Source organism: Agelaius tricolor, unplaced genomic scaffold (assembly GCF_023055355.1).
Source record: "Agelaius tricolor isolate 1412-34295 unplaced genomic scaffold, bAgeTri1.0.p SCAF_27, whole genome shotgun sequence".
Classification (NCBI taxonomy): domain Eukaryota; kingdom Metazoa; phylum Chordata; class Aves; order Passeriformes; family Icteridae; genus Agelaius; species Agelaius tricolor.
Window position 1 is genome coordinate 5,264,876 of NW_027269287.1, and position 10,353 is coordinate 5,275,228.

The 10,353-nt window shown below is 47.4% G+C and overlaps 2 pseudogenes; both read left to right on the top strand.

Moving 5' to 3' along the window:
* Positions 1-4,175: 4,175 nt before the first annotated feature.
* On the top strand, positions 4,176-7,556 carry LOC139600442 (cyclin-A1 pseudogene; annotated as a pseudogene).
* Positions 6,136-8,965, top strand: LOC139600417 (uncharacterized; annotated as a pseudogene).
* The last annotated feature ends 1,388 nt before the right edge of the window (positions 8,966-10,353 follow it).

Here is a 10,353-nt window from a genome sequence, read left to right on the forward strand (position 1 = left end):
CTTCAGTACATACAGAGGAAAGGAGCTGGGATACCATCACACATTGGCAATCAGTCTTTGCTGCTTTAGGTATCCCCCATACCATCAAAACACACAATGGCCCTTGCTTACATTTCACAGAACGTGAGACAATTTCTACAACTCTAGGGTGTGTTACACCACACCAGTATTACCCACTCAGCAACAGGATAGGCCATTGTGGAATGTGCACGTGGCACTTTAAAATGTATACTTGATAAACAGAAAGGGGGAATGAGTGGTGAGACCCCACAGAGTAGAGTGGCTAAAGCTGTATATACTTGGAACCATTTAACAGTATTAGAAAATTCCCAGAATCCAGTAATTTTTAATCACTTTTTATCATTGCAGTCATCTAGTGATGCCAAATCACCTAAATCCAAAGTAATGGTGCAAGATATTATCACTAGGAAATAGGAAGGTCCATGGGATCTGCTTATGTGGGGACGTGGCTACACTTGTGTTTCCACAGACACCGAACACAATGAGTTTCTGCCAGCTGTGTACACCCTGCTCTACATCCTGCTTGGGACCAGAAGCAGCACCTTCCTGATGGCCCTCCAGCAGATGTCATGGAGCAGTGATTTAAACAACTTGTAGACCTGCTACATGGAGATCTGGGACAATCTATTTAAGGATATTTTAATCTATTTAAGGATATGAAAATTTTATCTAGTTAAAGATACAAGGACTTAAGGATTTTATCTATTTAAGGACATGAATTGCAAACCCAAACTAAGACAGATTGTTTCTCCTGTTAGTTGGCTTTCTAACAGTTCTACAGAAAGTTGTAAAATTGTAACTTCTAAGTAGTGAGCCTGCACCATGCCATTTTGAGAATTTATATTACTGGTAATCCCATTTGACAGCTCCTGGATATGAATGTTACATCTCCAATGATACATGGATACATATCACTACTTGATAGGGGCTAGGCTTGTTGAGTTGGGTGGAAATCCTCATTCAACCTAGGCTTTTGTTTGTGTCATCATGATTGTTTTGTACACTGTGCTGTATTTGTAATCCTGAATGCAAGGGCCCTGCAGAGGATGACAGACTTTGTATTTAAAAACAAAATGGGGGAACTGTGGTGGCTAACAGCTGGCCTTAAGGCCTCACAGTTATAAATAATCCTAATTTTATACGTGAAATATAACTAATTATATAACTAATTATGTAACTACCTTAATTATATAACTCGACCAGTCTGGACAACTGGGGAGCAGGTCTAGGCTGTTGGGGACACAGGCAGCTATTGGCCAGTTAGCTGGATGGCAACTAATTCAGTCAATCAGGACTAACTGTGAGGACCTTCAAAACTATATAAGGAGAAGAGCACTCAGTAAAAGTTGGCTGTTGTCACATGAACCTCGGTGTGCACTGTTGTGTGCCTGTCTCCAACATCAGCAACATGTAGATACACACCTGAATAGCAGGTGTAAGCAATCTCCTGTCACCCTAAATTATGATGTTCAAAAACCACTGAACAGAAGATAAAAACCTGTTTTCTAGCTGAGGAGCAGGTACTTTCAGAAGCAGCTATTTACTAAAGCAACTGCTGCTTTGTTTCTTCAAGACATGATTGATCCTGGTCTGTCCAGTGTAGGATAGAAAATAAGAAAAAAACACATTGTCTTTATAAACTTTTAAAAATCCCTATTTTTTGCTGTTTTTCTGAAAGTCAGATATTATATGCAGTTCAGTCAGTGTTTTCTGTATAATTTCCAGAGTTGTCACACCCTGATCATCATCTTTTTCACATAGAATGATGGGCTGGCATGAGGAGCCAATTTAGTTTTGAGTTGTCTCAACACTGGTTATCAGGGATGCACATGTGCCACCTGCAACAGGCAAATAGAATATAGGAAGAAGCCTTGTCTCTGGGGAGATTTTACCTGGCAACAATTCACATGGGACAAGCAGTCAACAGGAGAGACTGTACTTACTCCCCAGAGAGGCTTCTCCAATTAGATGATGATAGGTCTCCACCAATGGACTGCCACTGAAGGTTGGACTGGACCAATAGTCTCCTGTCAGGACGCAGACTTTGGGAGGGGCCAGGGAGCATAAAAGCAACTGCACGACAAGCTCTGGGGGTTTTTGCACCTTGTGCATTTTGCTTTTTGGCTTGGTGGCTGGGGCTTTTTTGTGTCTCGTCTTTTGGGCTTTTTGAGTCTTGGGGCCTCTCGGGTCTTGTGTTTTTGCTTTGGCTCCAGCCTGTGGAGGCTCACTTGCTCCTTTGACCTTGCCCTAGCCTGTTTTTTGTCCTTTTAGACCTGGTCCTAGCCTGCCTTTTGGCTCTCCTGCTCTTGCTGGCTCTTGCTTGCCCTCACACCTGTCCTGCCTCCCTGTGTCCCTGACCACCACTCTGTTGTTTCACCCCTACATCCCTACCCAAGCCATCAGCATCCAACCCCAGCTGCCTCCAATCCAGCCCATCGCCACCATCCCCACTGTGACCCTGTCCAGGGTTCTGGACCTCCTGCCCATGCACGCACTCACCATGTGCCCAGCTGCTCGTTGCCACAGCAGCTGTGCCTGTGGAGCTGTGCATCTCTGAGAGCTGCACAGGCTGAGCAGCAGGCAGAGTGCAGTGCAACCCCCCACCTTGTGGACATTGACAGCACTCCCCAGCCCTGTTAGTGGTAACACCCACTTTTTCCCTCTATCTCCCCTCCCTTACTCTCTCTCCCCCTTTTTCCTTTTCCATTTTTTCTTCCTCCTGCTCTCTCTTTTCTAGTCCTCTTTAGTAGGGTAACTCCATTTTTTTGTGTTTTGTTTTTCAGTATCAATAAATGGTACTCAGATACAATGTTTGTCTCAGTTGACTTGGTTTCATTCCTGAACATCTACTTTTAAAAGAACTCCCCACAGTGGATGAGACATTTAAATTCGTGGCAGCAGTGGGGTGGTCTTGAACAAAAGCCTTGTATCTGTTCTAATCATTTTGTATGTATCTTGGGGAGAGATTTCATTTGGGCATTAAAGAAAAAAAAACTGTGTGACGCTCCCTGAAACCTTGTGCCTGCTGATCTAACTGATCTAACATACATCCTTTCAGAAATTGTTTTTTCTCTCTGGCAATTTGGAACTCATTACAGTGTGACCTTTTATAAGAAGGATTTTGTCCTGTTATCTGTAACTGCTGTGATATTTTAAGGTCTGTCCTCTCAGAAACTATTTTTCCTTGGGGCAATTTGGGACTTCTATGGTGCAGCCCTGTGGGGAGATATCACGAGGTCTCAAGATATCGCGAGGTCTCAAGATATCATGATGTTACACTTAGGCGGAACCCCTCCCCTTTTACCGTTAACTGACTGTTACCCCCTGTTATAAATGACCCTGTCTAACTGTTAATAAAGGCCAGTTACTGTCCACCACATTGGTGTATGCGTGTGCTTGGCCCGTGTGGCAGAGACTGAACTGTCCTTGACCCAGGACGCCACACCCTAAGCGGTGGCAACAAGTGGTGCCGAAACCCGGGATCGATCCGGGAAGCGGGAATCGCAGGCGAGCAAACGGTGGCCGGAGCAGCAGGACTGTCTCCGGCGGGGAGGATGCTCCCAGAGGACTGGCAAGAGGGGAGGGTCCAACACTGAGATTCAGCAAAGGAGGAAGGCTCATTCCAGGAGCTGGTGAAGGAGGAAGGTTTGCGCTTAGGACCGATGAAGGAGGAAGTCTTGTGCTGGAAAATTGGCGAAAGAGGAAGGCTCGCGTTGCAGCCGGCGAAAGAGGAGGTCTTGCGTTGTGATTCAGTGAAAGAGGAAGTCTTGCGCCAGGACCTGGTGAAGGAGGAAGGCTCGCATCGATAGCCAGAAATGGAGAGGATGGAGCCCCTTGCTAAGGTTGTTTTTAAAATTCACAGAGAAAGGGGCATAGATTGTGAGCCAGGAGATTTTTTCCTCGCAGTGTCGAGGCTCCTGCGCATTGGGGCAATCAGGCATCCAGAGGATATCTTCTGCCCGGAAGTATGGGATAATGGTACTGGGGCCCTAGCGGAGGAGCTATGTCCTCAGGCTTGGGGCGGAGTCTAAAATCATGGGGCAGGGTCATGTGGGCTCTGAAAAAGGCTCAGTCGGTCCAGCGGGAGTGGGGAAAGTGGAAGGCCACCCAGGACTGCTTGTGGGAGGAGCCCCGGCAGGGTGCGGACGATCGTGGGTCCGCTGAGTGTGGGGATTCGCAGCCGTGGGAACGCTCTTCGCAGCTCCTGAGCCCAGGCACCCCATCTACGGGGAAAAAGTGGTCATTTTGGGACGGGCTGCTTGAGGCGGCGCGGAATGCAGCTGTTAAATCAGAGGCACAGAGCGCGGCCGTCGTTAACTCAGAGGCACAGAGCACAGCCGTTGGTTAAGAGGCACGGAGCCCCGCCGTTAGATGCGAGGCAGGGGGGCTGCCATTGACTCGGAGTCCGAGGGAGCCTGGGCGGGGCCTCCGCCTCATGCGCCACAGGGTGATGAGCCCTAGAGTGGGGGGGGGGTCACCATGGCGACCCACAGCCGGCGGGGCTGTTGAGGCGGCGCGCCAGGGGTTGAGCCACCGGGCTCCCAACTGGCCGCACCCAACAGCCGCCGCCTCCAGCGGCTGCGCCTATGCAGGGCAGGCGGGCAGCCTGGGCGGCGCAGGACGGCTGGACCGTTCTGTGGGCTGGTGGCGAGCGGAGCCGGGCAGCACAGTACCGACGTCGGGGCGATGCATCGCACCGGGGAGAAGGGCCGTGTGGGGCGGCGGGAGTCCTGCCCCCCTGCCCTCCACAGCAGCGGCGGCTGGGCCGTGCTGGGGGTGCTGACGGAGAACGGCAGCAGCAGCAGCAGCCCGGCGGTCAGGGTGCTGCTGTTATCAAGTGCTTTTCTGGCTTTGAAAACACCATCACTTCATGTAGAAAACATGAAGTGCCCAACTGCATCATCAGTGCTGCATCAAAGCAAGGTTTTGCTATCCACATAGATGATTCAGAAGATAAAGAAAACTACAGCTGCCAAGTGTCTAAAGAGCTGGAATTAAGCAACTGTGAACTGGATACCAGTGCAATGACATCCAGTATTCATCGGCGGCTGGATCTGAGTTCAGGCTCTCCTATGGTAGTGGAAGATGTTGTAACTCTGGCTGGAGAGTATGCAAAAGAAATTCATCAGTACCTCCGAGAGGCAGAAGTAAGATTTAGGCCCAAGCCCTACTACATGAAGAAGCAGCCAGATACCACAACAGGGATGCGTGCTATCCTGGTAGACTGGTTGGGGGAAGTAGGGGAAGAGTATAACTTCAGACAGAGACTTATTACTTGGCAGTGAACTTCCTGGAGAGGTTTCTTTCCTGCATGTCTGCTCTCAGAGGGAAGTTACAGCTTGTGGCAACAGCAGCAATTCTTCTGGCTGCGAAGTATGAAGAGATCTACCCACCAGATGTGGATGAATTTGTCTATATAACAGATGATACCTACACAAAGAAGCAGCTGCTAAGAATGGAACACTTGCTTCTCAAAGTGCTGGGTTTTGACCTAACAGCCCAAACTGTCAACCAGTTCCTCCTTCAGTATATTCAGAGACGTGGAATCTGTATGAGGATGGAGAACCTTGCAAAGTATCTTGCAGAGCTGAGTCTCCTTCAAGTTGATCCTCTTCTGGAGTACCTTCCTTCACAAATTGCTGCAGCAGCCTACTGTTTGGCAAACTATACAGTGAACAGATCTTTCTGGCCAGAAGAACACCTTAACATTGTGACACTGGGCCACCCAAGCACTTGAGGAAGGCCCACAGGTCATAATTAAAAATGAACTAGGGGAATGGGAACAGGGTTGGAGACTGGTACTCACAGGGCAAGGGTACGCAGCCGTTAAGAAAAATAGTAAGATCAAAAGGTGCCCACTTAAGTCGATAAAACCAGACCTTCAGGGCAAAAACTAATGAAATTTGTAAAGTTTGTTTTTGCAGGACTGAATCCTCAGACACCCCTGCGGCCCATATACCCCGCTTGCTAAAGACTGTGACGAATCATCAAGCAGCCTGATGGCAGACCATACCGGGGTTGTGAAAGAACTCAGTGACCGAACTAAAGGAGAGGCCAGTGCAGAGAAAGACGGGGGAAAAAAAAAAAAAAAACAAAAAAACCACCTCAGCAAAAATGTTAGGAGGTATCCATCAAGTGGAGTTCAAGCTCTGGCCAGGTACCAGGTTCTGGCTCTACTTGGATGGAATGCCAATTAACCCACAGTTTTTCCTGTGTCAAAGGGTCAAAGGGCGATTTGGAGGGGACATAAGTCCGGACATGAACTCTCCAAATCCTCTCTAGTTTTAAGATCAAACAGGTCACAGACTGTTTGAGAGAATAATTCGGTGCTATGAGGTCAACTAAAAAACTGAGGAGGTCCTGCAGAGATATTCAAAGTCATGGTTCAGTCAGTCCCCATGACTGATCACCTTACATTTTAAACAAGTTTGTGTTGTTTTTTAGAAAAAACCAGTTAGAGATAGTTAGCTTTTCGTTTGTTAAACATTTGCAGATTACAAGTTTATTGCAGTTGTGTTACATTGTTCAAGCTAAGTGCATTTTGCCAGTTACACGTTTCCTACTTGTCAGTTTTGTTTTAACCTTAGAATTTTCTATGTTTTTAGTTGGTCATAAAAGCGGGGGGAAATGTGGGGAGATATCACGAGGTCTCAAGATATCGCAATGTTACGCTTAGGCGGAACCCCTCCCCTTTTACCGTTAACTGACCGTTACCCCCCGTTATAAATGACCCTGTCTAACTGTTAATAAATAGTTAATAGTTAATAAATAATAGTTACTGTGCACCACATTGGTGTATGCATGTGCTTGGCCCGTGTGGCAGAGGCGCTGTCACTGAACCATCCTCGACCAGAGATGCCATGCCCTAAGCGGTGGTAACACAGCCCTTTCTGAGAAGCATTTTGCCCCCCTTTCTGTAACTCTGTGTGCAGCTGCCTTTGTGATTTAAAGTGTGGTCCCTCAGGAAGCATTTGGGGCATTTTTGGGTATTTTTATCGTGTGGCCTTTCCTGGGAAGTAAAATGTCCCATCTCTGCAGCCAGTTGGCTTGTTGCTGTGAAGTGCATCCTCCTGGGGAATGCTGTTCAGGGCACCTGGAAGTTTTAATAGTGTGACCTTCTTCAGGAAGCTGTTTTGCCACTTCTCTCACAGTGTGTGCTTTTTTAAAAACAAAACAACACAAAACCCCCACAACCTTTTGTGTAGTTTTTGAGCACATAGAGATTATAAGGTGTTACCCTCCCTGAAAGTTGTTTGCCCGAAAAACAGTTGTGGATATTCTCAGTTAGTCAAAGAAAGAACAGAGATAATTTCTCCCAGGCCAAGCCTGGGAAACTTCAAGAAAATAATTAAAACAATTATTATCTCTCTTTCAATAACTGTTGTTTATAGATATGATTCTCCGGAGTGTGCTATTCATAGTTCACCAATAGTGTGAGAGGTTTTTCCTTTGAGACCAACCAAGTTTCCCCTTAGCGAGTCACATTATAAAAGACACACTAATTTTCATTAAAGCCTTCTGATTGACCTTCTGAAGACTGGAGTCTTTTCTTCCCATCCCTGACTCAACAGCATCAAACAGTAGTAATAAATGTAGGTGCTGTAAAAGGAGAGTGGGGCAAAAACCCATCTGCTCCCTTATTGGATTTCTTAGGAGGTTTTAGAGCAAGACCCTCTGTGTCTGGATTAGAGTGGGTTAGGGACCACTGGCACAGCATCCAAAGTGTTATAGACCAGGTCTTGGCTTTGCAGGCAAAAGCAAAATCCAAGCCTGGGAATGAGAAAGCAGCCATGTGTGTGGCATTGGGGGTGCCTCTGATGGCTACTATACAGGAGAGGACTGCCCAGTGTTGCCAGGAGACGACAGTGATTGAATCACTATGCTAGTGCGATTCCTGCAAATCCGTATTGTGGACTTGCAGAGAAATTTTGAGGAGAAAAAAAAAGCAGAATGACAGCTTGTGGCAGGTTTTGGGGGACGGTTTAGCAAGGGAAGCCACTGGTCCATGCACTGCTGGTCTGTGCACCCTTGGTCTGGTGGCTGCTGGTCCCAGAGCCTTCGGTCCTGTAGCCTCTGATCCCACAGCTGCCGGTCCTGGAGCTGCTGCGGCTCTCCTGAATGATGTCACGGCCAGAGCTGTCACTCCCTCAGAACCCAGAAGAGAGCCCACAGCAGCAGGCCAAGCTGAGCTGGCACCACAGTCTGTGCTTTCCCCTTAATAAAAATGGATTACACATATGAGAATGATCAGGATCAGTCCCCCCTCCTAACAACCAAAGACCTGCCTTTCACAGCTCTGGAACTGGGTAAACTGAAGATGGAATTGGGCTGCCATCCTGGCAAAACTGAAACTGAGTATGTCTTTTGTATTTCCTTAAGCAGAGAAGGCCAAATACTGCTTAAGGAGAAGGAGGCAGAAGGTTACTGGAGTCCAGGTGTTTTACTCATCCCTGAAGGCTGCCGGGAATCATGGAATTTGACCCAGAGGGCTGCATATTGGGCTGGTGGTGTAGATCCCTTGGAAAGAGGTGACCTCCTCACTATAGAAAGGACCGATTATCAGAGACATAAAGCAGCCTGTCTACAAATGATGTACAATTGCAAACTTCTGCCTTTCCAAGAATCCCCCATCTTGCTCTCAGTAGATCCTGAGAGAATGACTTCTCTAATTTGAGGGCTTCTCAGCTCTCTAAAACTGATAGGAATTCAGTGGCAGGGAAAGTTACAGGCTTTGGCCCCCTTAAAGAGAGTAATTGCTGGTCTGAGAGGTACCACCTCCTCCCCTACAGGGGATATCCTGGCCCAGGAAGGCAAAGTGTAGGCCTGGGGAGACATCACCTGGGAATGAATCAATTTTTCTCAAAAATACGGTCCTGTAAAAACAACAGTAGACCAACCAGGAACTTGTGTGGTGAGACATTCCTGGCAGAGCCCCAGACTATGATCCAGGATTCCTCCCCCCTCCAGTCTAGGTGGAAGAGAGCAGCCACTGACCAGACAAACTATATGAGCACAAGGTTGGCAGAAGGGAGGACTGAAAAGAGTGATGGACTGTGGAGGTCCAGCAGCCTGGCCTGGCCAGTGAGTCAGCCATAGCTGCGAACAACCCAAGGCCATGGAAAGCAACACTCTAAGTTTGGGGACGTGGTTTCAAGTTAGCGAGTGAGAGTTCATGTTTGTTTGAAAGGGATCATAGGAGTTACTATGTTAATTTAGGTTATATTTTTTTTTGTGATTGACTAGAATGTTTCTAGAATGTTCCATAGTAATGTATATAAGTAGGGATTACCCCTTAGTCTTGGTCTTAGAGGTCGGGTGCATTCAGGAGTGCTCCTGTGATCTCGGCATAGAAGAATAAAGGACCCTCAGATTTTCGATCTAAGACCCACTCTTTCTTCTGCACTGACCCCTTGCTTTGCCTATGCCCGTCCTTGCAGATGTGGACAGAACAACACGAAACATGACAAGTGGCACCTGAACACAGACCCTTGAACAAGGGTCCTGGAAGGCTCTCCAGCGATGGACCTGCAGGACAACTGTCACTGGACATAAGTCCTGGTCAGGAAGTCTACTACCCTGAGAACATGAGTCCAAGTTTTATTGGACTTGGCTGCAAGGGTAGACCAAGCTACTTCTGACAGGGGGGAGGCAGTCTGGTCAGCGGGCCCCATAGGACTTTCGAAAAGTGCTGCCAACTGGAGTTGGACAAGGATTGTGATCCACCCTGCAGAGGAGTGCAGGTGAGCTATAGTAGAGGAAATGTATTGTACTTAAATATCTGTATATAGGCTTTGCCCTGGGAGGTCCCGGTTGTCCTTGATGGGCTGCAGCTGTGATGTGCTTAATTGGGCTGCAGCTGTGACTAGTGAAGATAACTGGGATAAAAGGGGGCAGGTTAGCCAGTCAGGGAGAGCCTTGAAGGAGGCCTGAACTGGGAAAGGACAACATGCAGAAGAAGGAGTTTGTGCTGTGAAGATCTGCAGCCATAAGAACATGCTGAGGAGGTATGGACTTTGGAAATCTGATAACAACAGTATAGGACTCTAGAAATAGAACAACAAGAATGAGCCTACAGGAGAAAGTGTGGTTTTTGTTTTAGCCATGGGACTAGGGCTGTCCATGGCAGAGTGGGACATATACTTGCAGTTTAAGGGGCTTTTAGTTAAGCATGGGGAAAAAATTTCTAAAAGAAAGCTTAAGGCAATTATTAGGTGTGTCTTTTGTAATCTTCCTTCTGTTACAGAGGATATTATTTTTACTGTGGGGTTTTGGAATTCTGTTGGGGACAAGATTTATGATTTAGGTTCCAAAAGGGATTTTGGGCCTTTTTGT